This window comes from Pipistrellus kuhlii, unplaced genomic scaffold (assembly GCF_014108245.1).
Source record: "Pipistrellus kuhlii isolate mPipKuh1 unplaced genomic scaffold, mPipKuh1.p scaffold_m20_p_7, whole genome shotgun sequence".
In the NCBI taxonomy this organism is placed as follows: Eukaryota; Metazoa; Chordata; class Mammalia; order Chiroptera; family Vespertilionidae; genus Pipistrellus; species Pipistrellus kuhlii.
The window spans coordinates 23,609,479-23,625,963 of NW_023425573.1; the positions used below are offsets into that span (position 1 = coordinate 23,609,479).

General features: G+C 37.6%; 1 non-coding gene across 1 annotated transcript; it reads right to left on the minus strand.

The window, feature by feature from the left end:
* Positions 1-7,765: 7,765 nt before the first annotated feature.
* On the minus strand, positions 7,766-7,846 carry LOC118710022. The gene has a single exon (XR_004985250.1). It is a non-coding gene; the product is annotated as a small nucleolar RNA SNORD55/SNORD39 (small nucleolar RNA).
* Between the last annotated feature and the right edge of the window lie 8,639 nt (positions 7,847-16,485).

Below are 16,485 nucleotides of genomic sequence, written 5' to 3' on the forward strand. Positions count from 1 at the left end.
AAACTATATTATACAGATGTGGAAAAATCTAGCTGGTATTTAAACAATACTATGCACCATTAACAGTTTTATGGCATGAGATGTACATATTAACTTGAAAACCTTAGTTTTGAGCCCCTAAAGTGCCTTTGAAATACCATTGTATTGCTACAAATAAAATTCACAATGTATAATTAAAAATACCAGCTGCCTAGTATTGGGCTATAACCCAAATCATGAAATAAATAAATAAATGTTGCATAAATAAAGCATGGAGAAGAGATTATTTTCTCATGCAGAATAATTTCAGATCCTTATCTAGATGTTCCACCATCAAGGAAGGGTACACAACTCACCACTCACATACGGGCTTAGCATAGTGACTTCTTTCCAGAGAAAATAGCATGGAAGAGGGAAGATAAAAGAGTAACTTTAAAGAAACCTGAGCTTCTCATAAGAAAAACATCAGTCAAATTCTAGGTGAGTCAAAATACCTTAACACTATAAAAGTAATCAAAACTGAGGAAAGTCTGGGAAACTGTATCAGTCAAGAGAAGACATAGTGACTGGATGTAATATGGTATCCTGAATGGGATCCCAGAAGTCCAAAGCGGACATTGAGTAAACCACACTCTAATGCCTTCAGACTCTATGACCAAATCTCATGGAAAGAACAGATATTTAGATATTCTTCCCATTAATTTTCCTGGAGATAGCAACTTCTTTTAAAGGATCCTTTGGGTCATTCTAATAAGAGTTTATAAGACCAGCATCTACTACCAACTATTAATAACTTACTTCCTGTCACTTGGCTGTAGGGTCTAAATGTCTGACCTGAGTTTCTCCATTAACAAAGGCTGTGAAAGATGTGCTCACAAACATGACCAATTATTCTAAGTCACTCAAAAGATAAATCTGCCTATCCAACATATTTATTTATTAACCTGAAATAAAATCTTGCTTTCCCATAATGGAGCTTGAGTTATAGGGGTCTATAAGGATATGAACTGCTCTATTCCCCAGCTTACTTGGCTGAGTTCCACTTTAATGGAGAAAGATAGAGATGATTGAGAGATAGAGACAGAAAGAGGAAGAGAGAGAGAAAATAAGGAGGCAAAGAGGGATGATGACAGGAGGAAGAGAGGAGAGACAAGAAGGCATAAGCATAGAACATGAAAAACAAGCAGGGAGAGAGAAATCACTGAGCTACCTTTATCAGATGAACTTCTTTGCAAAATTATTCAAGTCAAAAAGTAAATTTCCTTTCTCATAAGAATTGATCAATTTCAGCATTAGGAATCAACATGGTATCACTTACACATATGATATAATTCACTTAAAAATGATCTTGCAGCCAAAACCGGTTTGGCTCAGTGGATATAGCGTCGGCTTGCAGACTGAAAGGTCCCGGGTTCGATTCCGGTCAAGGGCATGTACCTGGGTTGCGGGCACATCCCCAGTAGAGGGTGTGCAAGAGGCGGCTGATTGATGATTCTCTCTCATCGATGTTTCTAACTCTCTATCCCTCTCCTTTCCTCTCTATAAAAAAACAATAAAAAATATATATTTTTAAATGATCTTGCAGTATCCTGGATTCGAATACAAATGCTTTTTTAAAATAGTCTACCAGAGTCTGACCACTTCCTTAGTTTCTGTTTGAAACATTTGGCTACCCATATACAGAGGGTATATACAACTCTTTTTAAGAAGGATGTGGGAGGAGAATTCTTATCTTACTGTGCAGAAGCTTTTTAGTTTTATATTGTTCCATTCATTTATTTTTGCCTTTACTCCCCTTGCCTTCTGGGTTCAAATTTATAAAATCTTCTTTAAGATCAAGGTCCATAAGTTTAGTTACCTATGTTTTCTTCTATAAAATTTATTGCTTCAGGTTTTATATTTAGGTATTTTGTCCATCTTGAATTAATTTTTGCACATGGGGGCAAACTATAATCTAGTTTCATTCTTTCGCATGTGGCTTTTCTATTTTCTCAGTATCATTTATTGAAAGGCTTTCTTTTCTCCGTTGTATATTTGTGGTTCCTTTGTCAAAAATTATTTGCCAATATACATATAGTTATATTTATGGGCTGTTAATTCTGTTCCATTGGTCTGTGTATCTGTTTTTTTCCTAATACATGCTGTTTTGATTATCATTCCTCTGTAGTACAATTTGAAGTCAGGCTCTGGCTTTGTTCTTTTTCTCAGAATTTCTTTGGCTATGTGGGGTCTTTTGTGGTCCCATACAAATCTGATGAATTTTTGTTCTGTTTCTTTAAGAAAATGTCTTTGGGATTTTGATGGGGATTTCATTAAATATGCATATTACTTTGGGTAATATAGGCATTTTAACTATGGTGATTCTTCTAATTCATGAACATGAAAGATTATTCTATTTGTCTTCTCTTTATCTTTTTTAATAATGTTTTGTAGTTTTCTTTCACATTCTTTGTTAAGTTTATTCCTAGGTATCCTATTCTTTCAGTTGCGATTTCAAAAGGAAATTTTCTTTCACTTTTTTTTTTCTGGACTTCCATTGTTAAAATATAGGAACACAATGGATTTTTTGTGCATTGATTTTATATCCTGCAACTTTACTGTACTTGGTTATTGGATAAACAGGGTGATACAGATAGATAGATAGATAGATAGATAGGTAGATAGATAGATAGATATAGACAGATATAGATATAGATGATATAGACATAGACATAGACATAGACATAGACATATAGATGATATAGATATAGACATAGATATAGATGATATAGATATAGATATAGATATAGATATAGATATAGATATAGATATAGATATAGATATAGATAGATGTAGCTATACAGTAGGTCCTTGGGTTACATCGGACTCGATATACCTCATTTCCTGGTTAAATTGCCATCTCCCATTCATTTATTTAAAAAAAAGTTCTGGCCGAAACCGGTTTGGCTCAATGGATAGAGTGTCGGCTGGCTTGGGGACTGAAGGGTCCTGGGTTCGATTCCGGTCAAGGGCATGTACCTTGGTTGCGGGCATATCCCCAGTAGGGGGTGTGCAAGAGGCGGCTGATCGATGACTCTCTCTTATCGATGTTTCTAACTCTCTCTTTCTCTCTCCCTTCCTCTCTGTACAAAATCAATAAAATATATTTAAAAAAAATAAAAATTAAAAAAAGTTCTGGCATTTTGATGTATATACATATGTGCTTTATGTTTTTTATTATTTATTTACCACAAGTAAAGGCCAGGAATTGCTAACTTTTTTATTTTTTTATTTTTTTATTTTTTTACTGTTTCACTTCATTACTGCTGTGTATGTGCTCCATGTGAGTGACGTAGGTGCTTATGGAGGTGGGTTCTGACTTACGGCGAAAATCGCATTATGTTGTGCCATAGGAATGGATCTCTGATGTAACCTGAGGACCTACTTTATAGATATATATAGATACATACAATGGAATATCACTAGGTTATAAGAAAATATGAAATACTTCAATTTGTAACAACATGGAAGGACTTGGAAAATATCATGTTAAGTAAAATAAGTCAGAAAAAGCTAAGAACCATATGATTTCACTCACATGTGGAACATAAAGATGAAACTCATAGACACAGACAACATTATGGTGGTTATCAGAGGGAACAGGGGAGGTGAAGTGGTTAGCAAAGGGTAAAGAGGGTCAAACATATGGTAACAGGAGATGACTTTACTTTGGGTGGTGGGCTCATATGTTATAGAAATAACATGTACAATTGAGACCTATACAACCTATTAACCAATGTCACTCCAATAAATTCAATTAAAATTAGCTTTATATATTCAAGAACTTGACTTGGTAGTAGATGATAGAATATCAAGTAAAGATTCATCAGAAAGCTCATGAAATCTTTTAATTCCTATTTTTTATTTAATTTCCATCAATGAACTTGGTTATAAAACCCTGTAGTTAAATAAATTAAAAATTTTATGTAGTAAAATGGTGAGACCATGTGAGAGTTTTAAGATAAGTTCTAGAAATCTAAACTTCAAAGGTCTTCATATTATTATACCCCAATCTTTTAAAATAAAAAACACCAAATGGATTTTTCCTAGGAGTAACAATTTCTTGGCTATTCTTTCCAAATTTTCAAAAATCCAACTGAAAGCCTTCAACAATGAACTATCTACTTTTAAAGGGCTTTCGCTCTACTAGTCATCCAAGAAAAGCTAAATGTATTCACACTTCTGGGCTGTGTATGCTTTTTTAATAACCCAATTTCATGCCATACCAGGCAGACATTCTTCTAAAAACCAGTTTCTTCTGCCACAGAATGGCAATATCACAAAACAAAATCAACAGACCATGTTCCAATTAAAATTTCATGGAAAGACTTTTCCTGTGGGCACATGTGTATTGTTATAACCCAGGCTATACTGCCCAAGAGCTGGATGGTTCTTTCCTCCACAACCCTTCCACTTGAGACTAAAAGAAACAAGTTATATGTGGAGAGAAATGAGAGCTGAGGCTCTCAGAAGGGAACAAAACCAGGAAAAGCTTATTGTTGGAACTAATTGAAAAATGACTTACCATAAAAGTTTTCACCAGGATAAAAGAATTGTAGTTCCCTTAATGCCTTTTTTTATATTTCTTTAAATAATATGATGATCGTGATATCTGTCTATAGTCAGCCAAAGCATTCAAGCACATGTGTACACACATGGACCCTCACCAACACAGCACTATGCACACAGGCAACTTCTAATTCTCCAAGGGTCCCTGGAAGCTCTTCAACCATCCTGCCTGAGGATGAGCCGCTGTAGTAGTAAGGGAGGAGGTGGCTTAACTGACATGATATCATGGTTCTCTGTCCTTTGGCTTTGCTCCTGTCCCTGTTCCCTCCTGTCCCTGTTCCCTCCATAGCCACATAACCATGTGGACATGTGGACCCCACATGCAATGGACTGATGGACTGCACCTGGGAATACAAACTAAAGTAGCATGATGCTGGATTGGACTATTCCTTAACATGGAATGAAAACTCTGGACACTGGCTTTGATTTTAGCTCTATTAAAATCACAGTTGTACCTCTTGTACTGTGGGGCAAAGGGAAACTGGACCTTGGAAATTCAGGGATAATTCTACAGAAATGAAGCTTTGTACAATATCTCATCCTCCCAATCAGGTCTCAGAAAATTCCTTTTCTCTGAATATCACAAGTATTCCACTCCCACTAACAATAGAAGAGATCAAGGGCCTCTCCCCAATAGTTAACATGTTGACTGACAGTTCTGAATTATATACATCTTAACACTTACAAGACAAAAAATAATCTACTTGTGAGATTATTTGCTACAGCAGCTTAGTTTGTATTGTAGACAACATGCTAATTTAATCAGATATTGACTTTGTTGAAATTATATTGGGTAATTTACAAAATTATTTCCCAAAACAGACTTGGGAAATAGTCAGTAATTAAAAGATATAGGACACAGCCAAAAATTCTACCACAGCCTGGTGAGGTCATTCCTTTCCTTTGAAAGGTCAAATCTGTGGCAGCCAACCACAAGTGCTTCCTAAATAACCTCAGGTTGTAATCCTTCTCTTATAATTCAGTTTAGATGCTGGGAAGCCAAGAATGACAAATGTCCCCCACAGTCTACCTTTAGACATGGAATAATCCCATACATCTTCTTCCTCATTCTTATCCTTAAAAATAGAAAATGCCTCACGAAAATACAGTTATTACTCATACAACTTAAAATAGGTGCACATTCTTCCCTAGAAGAGGATGAGAAAGTTTCATAAGCCTCTACAACCGAGAGCTCAATAGTCTCTCTACTTTTGAGGGGATGACCATTTCTTTTCTGTCTATGGGGCAACTCCATGATGATATCACAGACCATGAACAAAATGGTGACATTACTTAATAATAAACCTGGTGTTAATAGATGAAATTTAAATAAAAAGGAAATCAGTTAAACGTACAAACATATCCTTAACACATCAAGAAAGAAAATATGAGTTGATGTTTCAATCCTTATATCTGCAATTATCACAAGGCCACAGCGGTAATAAAACTTTCCATCCTCCAATACCCATCCCATATCCCCATTGATTTAAAATAACATGTCTGCTGATCAAGATGTTTGCCTAAGCTAGATGGTTTACATTACCTCAAGGAAAGGTTGTCATTCATACTGTAATCTCTAGCAGCTATTCTTTATCAGCACTGAAAAAACAACAACAAAAAACAAATCATTAGCTACATGTCAGGTCCCAAGGGCTCTTTGGATTTGTTCTATTAAGGATACCACATATGGAGCAGTAGCTTTCATTGGTGTCATCCCGTGATTAAACTTACAATTCCTAATAGGCTCTGAATGGCCAATCCATCTTCCCCACTGGTCAAGCTGGGAAGTCAAGTGGACACATGCTAAGGTTGCAACTTTCAAGACTTAAGTTATGGGGCTGCCCTCAGCATCTATATCCTTATACTTTTTCCGCACTGAGAATGTTTATTTTTGCTCCTTTTGACATAATTTAAATCTTACATAAAAGTTGAAAAAACAGCACAAAAATCATCTGAGCCTTTCACTCAGGATTATTTTATTCTTTCTTTTTCATGATCTCTTTTTCTTCTTTCTCCTTCTTACTATTTTCTCTCTTATTATCATTTTTTTAATCCATTAAAAGGAAATTGCATACATGATACCTCTTTACCCCTAGATACATATGTACATTTTCTTTAAGTTTATAATTTTGTTAAATATCCATAACATGAATGAGACATGGTCTAATTTCACAGATTATCACTAGATGTTGCCAATTCTGCAGTAAAGGCCTTCACAGTAAAACAAATAAAAAGAAACAAATAACAATAGAACAGATCGGTTACTTCATAGACTGACTTCAATTTTCTATTTGTTTGATAGCTCCTTATGGTTTGATTCAAGTTATGCTTTGTTGGCAGGAATAGAATAGAAATGAGACTGCCATTTTAGTGCCTAGCATCAGGAGGTGTGCATGCTGTTGATAAGTCGAATTACTGGCAATGTTAATTTTTTTTAGAACAATAAACAACTTTATCCCATGAGCTAAGATAGGAGGGAGGAAGATTTATATACCTTTTGGGCCTTAATTTTCCTCAGTTACAACCCCAGCTTCTTGCCCTCCAGCATATTGCCATCTGTGCGGCTGCATTGACCTGGTCTTGAAGCAAAGCTGCAAGGAGACTGTCCTGCTGGAAATGTTCCTCTAGAAAACTGCTGATTTGGGTATTGCTTTTACTTGCATCATATTTCTTCTGAATATTATTGGATCATTTTATTTTGTTTAAAGTCTCTTCTTCCTCAGGAGTCAGCTTGGCCCCTATCTTGTGGCCCTGGGCAGTGCCTAGCAAGATTGTACCACTGTCAACGTGGTGTGCTGTCAATGATCATGAGGCATTTCTTTAACAGTCTTGGTGTGGGCCAGATTACTGTTGGATGCATAGAAATAGCATCACAATCCTTGTTTTGATCCTAGAACCCTGGGAGAAGCTGCGGCATCCAGCCTCAAGGCCCTGCACTTATTGCTAACTCCCACATATATGGACTGTGCGTTTGCCCCAGGTCGATCTTAGTGTTGGCAGTGGGGTGTACCATCTCATATTTCTGCTTTGTGTGGTAGGGCTTTCTATTGCTCCGGGTCCTATGGTGCTTGTGCCAGTTGTCCCAAGAGATGCTTGAAGGTGGGAGCTGGAGACAAAGGCTTGAGCCATGAGATACAGGACCAGTCCACTCAGCTCCAGAATCCCACATCAGGCGGGCAGCAAGCTCAGCTCTTCAAGGTGGGCTTTTCCACTGAGCACTGGGTAGTTTACAGCCCAGCCTGTACCTTTTCCTACCACAGCTGTGTTGCTGCCCCTCACAGTCCCATCAGCATCTCAATGACAATAATAATTTTGACCTTTGGATCACAATATTTTATCTATCCTGGACAATGTTTCATGTGTGCTTGGGATGTATGTGTCTTCTGTGGCTGCTGGACAGAATGTTCTGTAAATGTCTGTTAAGTCCATCTGCTCTATCATGTATTTTAATTCCTATGTTTCATTATTGGTTTTTGTCTGGGTGATCCATCTATTGTTGAAGGTGGAATATTGAATCCCCTACTTTTATTGCATTGTTGTCAATTTCTCCTTTAGGGTGTGCTAATACTTTCTTTATATACTTAGGTGCTCCTATGCCAGGTGTATAAATATTTACAAATGTTATATCCTCTTCTTGGATTGACCTTTTAATAATTTTATAATGACTTTGTCTGTATTACAGTCTTCAGCTTAAAGTTTATTTTGTCTGATATAAGGGTAGCTACCCCTTTTTTCTTTTAGTTTCCATTATATGGAATATCTTTTTCTAAACCTTTACTCTCAGCCTGTATCTATCTTTTATTTTATTCTAAGCATATTTTCTTTTCTATTATTTAGGACATTATAGCTTTGTTAAAATATTTATCTGCTAAATCTAAAATCTGAGACTAAAATCTTGATTTTGGTCTTCCTTGACCATTTTCCTCTTGACAATGAGTTCTATTTTCCTAGATATTCTTATGTCAGGCAATTTTGGATTGCATCCTGGACAGTATTGCTGTTAAGGAGACTCTGACTTGCTATTATTTGCTTATGAGCTGGTTTTCAGGTTTATATGTTTGTTTGTTTGTTTGTTTTAGCAGATGTCTAACTTGGTTGAACTTCAACTGCAAATTAATTTTTGGAAGCTAGCTCTCTATATATAAAAGCCTAATATACAAATTGTGCCCTCAGAAGTTTGACTGGGAGACCAGGAGCACGATCACTCACTATGACATGAGCTGACCACCAGGGGGTGTCACAGAATGAAGGAAGGCCCCAGCTGGCAGACAGCATCCAGGGAAGATAGGCCCAGCTGGCAGCTGCTAGGAATTCTACTCGTGCATGGACTGGGCCTCTAGTCTCAGATAAAAACTTTTAAGTTAAGATTTTTGGAGCCTACTTCAACCATGCATGGTACATAAATCATCCTGAGATGGGGACAGACATGAATCAAATAGTCCCTCTCTGGCTCTTTTTTATTTAGAAATATATCTCCTTCTCCAGTGCCTGTGTTTTTCCCAGTCTGAATTTGCTGGTTTCTCTAGCCAGAAAGACTGTAATATTTTCCACCTGTGCCCCTAGCAACTACACCCTCCCTAAACTAAAAACAAACAAATAAACAAACACCAACAAATCAGAGAGAACTCACTATACAACTCTTGCTTCCAATCATGGACTCCATAAAATCTGCCTGCTTCTCTTCTCTCTCCAGCAACCACCCTTTGTATTTTTTTCAGAGTTTATAGCTGTTGTCTGCAGAAGATTTTTGTCTAGTTGAGTTTTCATAGTCATCACTGAAAGTAGAAATAACAAATTATACTTCTAAATACTATTTTTGTTGCATTATTATTGTTTTCTTAAATCTTCTTTAGAATGCCAATTACACATGTTATTTCTTCTTTGCTTGTCTTTCATTTCAACCACTTTTTTCTGATCCTTTTGATTGTTTTCTTATTGTCTCTGTTTTCCTGTTTTTCTTAAATGTCCTTTATATTGTTTTTAATTACATTTATTCTTTCTTAGGAAAGTTGTAATTTAATTTTCATTCCTGATATTACTTTATCTTTTTAAGTTTTCTGAGTTTAATACACTCTAATTTATTAGGAAAATGTTCATATTGGAACTGTTTTGGTTTTAATTTTCCCCAAATTTTAAAAGTAGATAGTTCAATAGATGAATATACTGGCTGACTTTGTCTCTGCATTCTGTGGACAGAGTGGGTGGATAGTTTATGAGGTTTCAGGTTCAAAAGCATTTCTTCAGTCAGTGTAGCAAAGAAATGTTTTTTACTAATTTGGGAGAAAGAGGATAGGTAGGAGAAAAGAGAAGTTCTGTGTACTTTTTTTATTTTTAATCTTAAAGGTTACTAAATGTTCTCCTTTTGCTTATTTTTCTCTTTTCTGCTCAGTTTCCAAAAGTCACCCATCCATTCCCTCTAACCCTCTTTTTTCCTTGAAACATTAGTTTCCCAGGACTGATTCCACTTTAAACCTTTCCTATGGGCTGTGCTCTGAAACAAAAATGCAAGTATGTTTGTATTCGTATGGACTATTAGGTAATGGTTGTTTGTTTTTTTACAATCAATTTTAGGCATGCCATAAATTTATATATACTCTCTTTAGTGCAATTTTCCTAGAACCATCTTTGTATTACTCAAATAATGTGGCAAGAACAGTGGGTAATATCTTGGTTTGGTAGGATTTGGTGTTTATTTTTCTGCTAAAAAGTACTTTAAAGTTTTCTAATTGTGTTGAAAGTATGAATTTTCTATAGTAGTTCTGTTTGTTTGCTTCTTTGAGAAGTTAGGAGTGGAGGTTCTATGTCCCCACTACTGTCTTCCACTACATAGAACTTTATATTTACTATGTTGCTAAGAAATTCGAGCCTTTATTATAAATACTAGTGGCCTAGTGCATAAAATTTATGCATGGAGGGGGGGTTCCCTCAGCCCATTCTGCCCCTCTCCAATCAGGAACCCCTTGGGAGATGTCTGACTCCCCCACAAGGATTGAGCCTAAACCAGCAGTTGGACAACCCTCTCATAATCTGGGACTGCTGGCTCCTAACCACTCGCCTGCCTGCCTGCCTGCCTGCCTGCCTGCCTGCCTGCCTGCCTGATTGCCCCTAACATCTCTGCCCGCTGGCCTGATTTTGCCCCCAATTGCCCTCCCTTGCAGGCCTTATCTCACCCCCAATGGCCCTCCTCTGCCAGCCTTATCTCACTCCCAACTGCCCTCCTCTGCTGGCCTGATCTTACCCCCAAATTCCTTCCCTGCCAGCCTGGTTGCCTCCAACTGCCTTGGCCCCCACCACCATGGCTTTGTCCAAAAGGAAGTCAGGCATTTGGAAAATGGCCAGTCAACCAAGGCTAATTAGCATATTACCCTTTTATTAGTATACAGTAGGTAGATTATATAGGAATAGGATTGCTTAAATGGGGGGGGGGAGGCTTTTTCGAGCAGGAGGAGATGCTCTTGGCAGATAAAAATACATAATCCCTATATCTGGACTGATAGCCAGCCATATGCACTATACCAGTGTTTCCCAACCTTCTCTCATGATGAGAATCACCTGGTGGAGTTGTTAAAACACAGATTCCCGGATCCCAACTAAGAAGTGCTAAACTAGAATTTTTGGGAACATATAGGTAAAATTGCATACTTAACTAGTGCTCTAAGACAGATTTTATATACAGAGCACTAAGTTAGGTATGCAATTTTACCTATATGTTCCCAAAAATTCTAGTTTAGCACTTCTTAGTTGGGATCCGGGAATCTGTGTTTTAACAACTCCACCAGGTGATTCTCATCATGAGAGAAGGTTGGGAACATATAGGTAAAATTGCATACCTAACTTAGTGCTCTGTATATAAAATCTGTCTTAGAAACACTGCACTACACTGCCAAACCAGTCATTAAAAAAATTAAACCACTTTCTTACACCTTACACCAAACAGCTGTTGCCCTTAAAGTCCCTCCTCATCCCCCACCTTAGGTTCTGCCTTCACAGTTCACTCAGATTAGGTTCTGATCAGTTTCTATACTAGTCAGTATCTCTGGGCCTATCTCTAGGCCTGATCAGAGAGGCAGGGCTGATTAGCAGCCTCTGTTGAAGCCTGGAAAGAAAGAGAGGCACAGCTGCTGGCCAGGCCCTGAGAGAAAGAGAGTAGCAAGGGCTGATCAACAGCTGCCACAGAGGCTACAAATCAGACTCTGCTTCTCTCTGCAGGCCTCTCTCCTGGCCTGATTCTCAATCCCCTCTGTAGTCAATGCTGGGTCATAGCACCCGCAGCAGCAGCAGTCAACCACAGCAACCCAGCACTGACTGCAGGACTGACTTCCAGTCAGTCAAGCCTTCAGTTGTTTTGGACATTACGAACCATGGGTTTTTATGTATTAGGATAGTACTTCATCTGTGTATCAGAAAATAAGTATGAGAGCTCTTATTGTTACTGAATATTTGTGTATCAATATTTAACAACTAGGAAAACAACTAGGATGAGCATAGAGGTGGACCTGCTGTAAAGCAGATTCTTATCAAATTTCTACATATCACTTGACCCTTTAACCTCCAGATATAACTGAAGCTTATTTATGGTTTTCTCTAAGATGGTGATAAATAACCTCAACCTTTAGGTGTTCTCTTGTTTGATGGCTGCAAGTGTCTCTAAGGAAGACTGAATGCAGATCCGTATGCATAGGCACATGACGATTTGGGGAGGCTCTTCTGTATGGATTTCTGGGCACCCACTTTACTAAAGCTTTGGAACTGACTCATACCTGGGAGTTGGATGAGGCGCTATAACTGTCAAGGAAATCTCAAGTTGTATTTCTTGTCTTTTTGTTTAAGTTAAACAAATCAAATAACTGCTTAGTGAGTTACCCCTAGTGTCAATCCCTGGAGCTCTATGTTCAAATGTCATAATCAAAGCTCACTCTGAGCCATTTAGTACCTTTTTCTACTATGCTTCTAGTGATTAGATGGCTGCTATTGTGTCTGACATCCGACATTCTTTTATAGCATTGAAAACAGAGAGCTCATTTCAATGTCATCGCCTTCCACCAGCATCATCATCTTACAGAGGTTACAGTAGTCCCTCCTTCTCTATAGTTTCTCTTTCCACAGCTTCAGTTACCTTTGACCAACCTCAGTGTGAAAACATTAAATGGAAAGTTCCTGAAATAAACAATTCATAAGTTTTAAATTGTGCACCATCCTGAAAGCGTGATGAAATCTCACAGTGTCCCACTCCATCCAGCCGTGGGTGTGAAGAATCCCTTTGTGTGTCTCCACTCTGTGCACCCATTTGTCACTGAGTAGTTTTCTCAGTTATCAGATCAACTGTCAAGGGATTGCAGTGCTTCAGAATGGCACTTATTTTACTTCAGAATGGCCCCAAAGTGCAAGAGTAGAGATGCTGGCAATTTGGATGTGTCAAAGGGAAGTCATAACATGTTCCCTTTACATAAGAAGGTATGTATGTGTAGAAAAAAAAAAGCAACATTATATGTAGGGCTCAGTGCTATCAGCAGTATTAGGCATCCAAAAAGGGTCTTGGAATGTATCCCCCATGTATAAGTTTGGAACTACTATACCACTAAGACATTATTCAAATGCTAACACTCCCTTCACAAATGACATTTTAGGGCCTTAGGAAGGACAACTGATCTCTGTCTTCCTATAGACTATACATATAGTGAGTGGTGAATGGATGGCACAAGTAAATTCACTCCACCATGTCTCCCTTGTTATTATACAGAAGAATTTAGAGCATCTCAAATTACATTCAAAACTTCTTCAACTGCTCCAGCATATTGACTCCAAAATCTCTTCTGCCTTCCAGATTTTAAAATAAATTAGTCTGGTCTCTATTTATATTTTTTCCTACTTGTTCTAACATCTTTGGAATCCATTATAACACTTACTGCTCATATTTTTTTTCTGATACAAATTAACAAAGAACTGTAATTTTCTCTGTTTGTGAGTCTTCTTTAGACCCATAGGAAAAATACAATGTGACTCTACCTAAAGTTCTGTACAAAACAAGAAGTGAGAGGGGGAATGGGGGAAATTGTCATATTTTTGCAAAATAGGCAAGAGATACATGATATCTTTAAGCCAAGGTGTAACATTCTCCTTAGACAAGAAAAATGAGCTTGTTTAGGTGGCAAGGCAGGCATAGGTGACTTGTGAAGCTTGGGGAGCAGCTCCGGTTCTCCCAAATATTATCATGTGAATCACCATTCCAATTCTCAAAAGCCCATTTTTCTCAGTCAGTGTTCTAAAAGAGTTGAAAACATCATATATTTAACCAATGTTGTAATATGACAAAGCATAGAATCATCTCCATTTTTTTATTTTTAGCTCACGACCTTAGTACGGCAAGTACACAATGTATAAACCATGTTGTTTTAGTAATCATATAAGGGGTTTTTGGCTTTTAGTTTGTGCCTTGAGATAAAAATGAGTGGTGTCTATTATTCTTTTTTAAATTATTCAGTGCTATTGGCTGTGAACATCCGCCCCCCCCCCATATTTTTTGTATAATGTATGTCCTTTATTCTATAGTAGCAGTCACTTCATGCCCTTCAGTGGGGATTCCATTCTAAGTCAAACAGACAACAATTTAACAAATCATGTTGCAACTATATATCATAGGTCACCAGGTTCCTATGAGATAAAAGGCTAATATGCAAAGTGTCTCCTTGGGAGTTCAACCAGGAGACCTGGAGTTCAGTCACTGGCTATAATGTGTGCTGACCACCAGGGGGCGATGTGGAATAAAGGAAGGTCCTGGCCAGCAGCAGGAAGGCACGATCAGATCAGCCCTGATCACCAGCCAGGCCTAGGGACCCTATCCATGCAAGAATTTCAGGCACTAGGCCTTTAGTCTTTTAATAATATATAAGAAGACACTAGGTTTCCATTGCATTCATCTCTGTGCAGCCCAGATAACAATCTAAGGTTTCCCTATAAAGAAACAATTCACTCCCTTAATAGTCTCTGTATTATATATCAAGGTACTTGGTTACAAAAATAGAAGTAAACATTAATTTAAGCAGAAAAGACTTTAGTTGAAAAGATTTTGAGGAATGTATATGTGCTCAATTTCTTTACTGTCCTAAACTGTTCACCTTTCTCAATATATATATAGCCTTAGATTTTGCAGAATCCACTTCCTGTGACTTTGCCATTCCTTCCACAAAAGGCAGTGTATATTTTCCTGCCCCTTTGATGTTGGGCTTACCCATGTGACTTGCTTTCGCCAATTACATGTTAACAAATGCTTGCAATATGCTTGCTCGGCAGGGCTTGCTGTTGTCCATTCTTGCCTTTCACCATCAGATAGAAATGTCTCTAATAGCTGCTTACTAATGGGAGATGAAGAGAATGTGGCACAGACTTGAAGCTTAAATCTATGTCCCATTTAGGTCCAGCCTAAAAGAGCCAATCCCCTATCAACCTGCATTCATAGGAATTTGAAACAAATATTTATGTTAAATACTATTGACAGTTTTGGGTGGGGTTTTTTTTTTGGGGGGGGGGTTGAGTGGGGGTATAGAATTTTCATGCAGAATTATTGTGGATATAGCTGATAGACACATAATAGAATCGTTAGAATGACTAAAAAATCAAGCTTGAGAATACAGACAAGAGCCAAAGGAAGATGGAAATGGGCAAGGCTCCACCTCAGACATAGTCTATTTATGATGCTACTATTGATGCCATTAGCACTGGAGACTGGCTACTGTCCCACCATATTCCATAATCCCCAGGCACACACAAAGTGCACTATACATTAATTCTTATCTTACCCCCAGAAAATAATCTTTAGTGACCTCTGTTCTCATTCACCACTTCACTCATCCATATTCAAAATCCAGGTTGGAGCATCTAATCAGGCAACCAAGGTCATGTCTCCACTTTAATGCCTAGAAGTTGGGAGAAAAAATATCTGTCTCCCTGTAGCTTGTATCAATTTTGTGATTCCTGCCAAATGTAAAAGGTATTTAAATTCTGGGTAGCCAAAACATGACAAATGTTCATGACATGTCTCTTGCCTGGAGAGAAATGAAAATGCAGTGGAACCCACAGTCCTATTTACAGTCCAGGCCATATCTAAATACAACAGCAGCAGTAATAGCTAAGGTGCATTAACGATGTGTCAAGCACTGTGTTAAAAACATGATATATACTTTTATATGGATAATATATCCCTCTATAGAAGTGAGAAAAATTAGGTTTAAGAAGGTTAAGTAACCTAGTCAGACTCACATAGCTCATAAATGTGCTAGAGCCAAGAGACCAACCAGGGTTCAGATTACACAACCCTGACTCTTAACCACTGTGGTGCACTGTTTCTCAAATATTAAAGAATCATTTCCAGGAAACAATGAGCTCTCCATGCTTTTAAGATTAAGAGACTTGTGACTTCATCTGCATCATCAATATCCTACCTTAAGTATTAATTCACAGCTACTTATTAGTTTTTAATTGCCTGCATGCTGTATTTTAAGCCAAGTTTTTCTTGTTCTGTTCACAGAAGAAATGGTAAATAACTGCTTCCCCCCAAATATCTGAAAACCAATGATTAAGCTTTCTATGTGCTTCTCTTATCCAGATTGCTCTGTCTTTAAATGGAGTATGCTGTCTTCTGTTTTTTATTTTCTTTAATTAATATGGAAAAACTTGATTTTTAGTGTGTTTGTAGAGTAATAAACCTTAGTTTTCCCTAAGCCTTAACTACCCATGGAAATTTCTTGAAGTTGGTACTGTATGTATGTGCTTGAATGTTTGACACCCTATTAGTGCTGTCAGTAGCCTCAGAGAAGCCTGACCATTAGTTAAAATTGTCTACACTATTGATACCTTGACATTCTACAAAGAAAAATGAGTCATAATAGAAGGAGGGTGGAT